Below are 416 nucleotides of genomic sequence, written 5' to 3'. Positions count from 1 at the left end.
GATTGAAAATATTTTTTTTTTTTTTTTTTTTTTTTTTTACCTTCAAGATGAAAATGTTTAATGGAAATGGAAAAATCAAATTTTAACATCGAATTTTAAAAAGAAGAAAATCTTATTTAAACCCATTTAAACAAAATCCTATTCAAATTAGAATTTTGGATTTCGGAAGATACATCATAACTTAAAGGGGTCATATAATGCGATTTCAATTTTGCTGAGGAAATACTACAACTTTGCGCTGTGGATCGCCGGATTGGCTTTCACCTTGGACGGGAAGCGGAGTCCAGCCCGGAGTCGTCTCATGTCCTTCCGGACGCTCCTTCGTCGAAATCGCCGGCCGCGCAGTTCTCAAGCCCGTGCCTCTGCTCACTCTAGCCCCCGGCCTCTGCTCACTGTAGGCCGCGGTGTGTGACGCT

The 416-nt window shown here is 41.1% G+C and overlaps 1 protein-coding gene across 1 annotated transcript in view; it reads left to right on the top strand.

The window, feature by feature from the left end:
• LOC107715167 (regulator of G-protein signaling 14-like) overlaps nucleotides 1–416 on the top strand; it is an 11,375-nt gene that overhangs the window by 4,388 nt on the left and 6,571 nt on the right. The window lies entirely within an intron of this gene.

The sequence above is a fragment of the Sinocyclocheilus rhinocerous genome, unplaced genomic scaffold (genome assembly GCF_001515625.1).
Source record: "Sinocyclocheilus rhinocerous isolate Xijiao unplaced genomic scaffold, SAMN03320098_v1.1 scaffold329, whole genome shotgun sequence".
Taxonomy (NCBI): Eukaryota; Metazoa; Chordata; class Actinopteri; order Cypriniformes; family Cyprinidae; genus Sinocyclocheilus; species Sinocyclocheilus rhinocerous.
The sequence above is the reverse complement of the archived record's forward strand: the minus strand, read 5'-3'. Positions and strand labels throughout refer to the sequence as shown.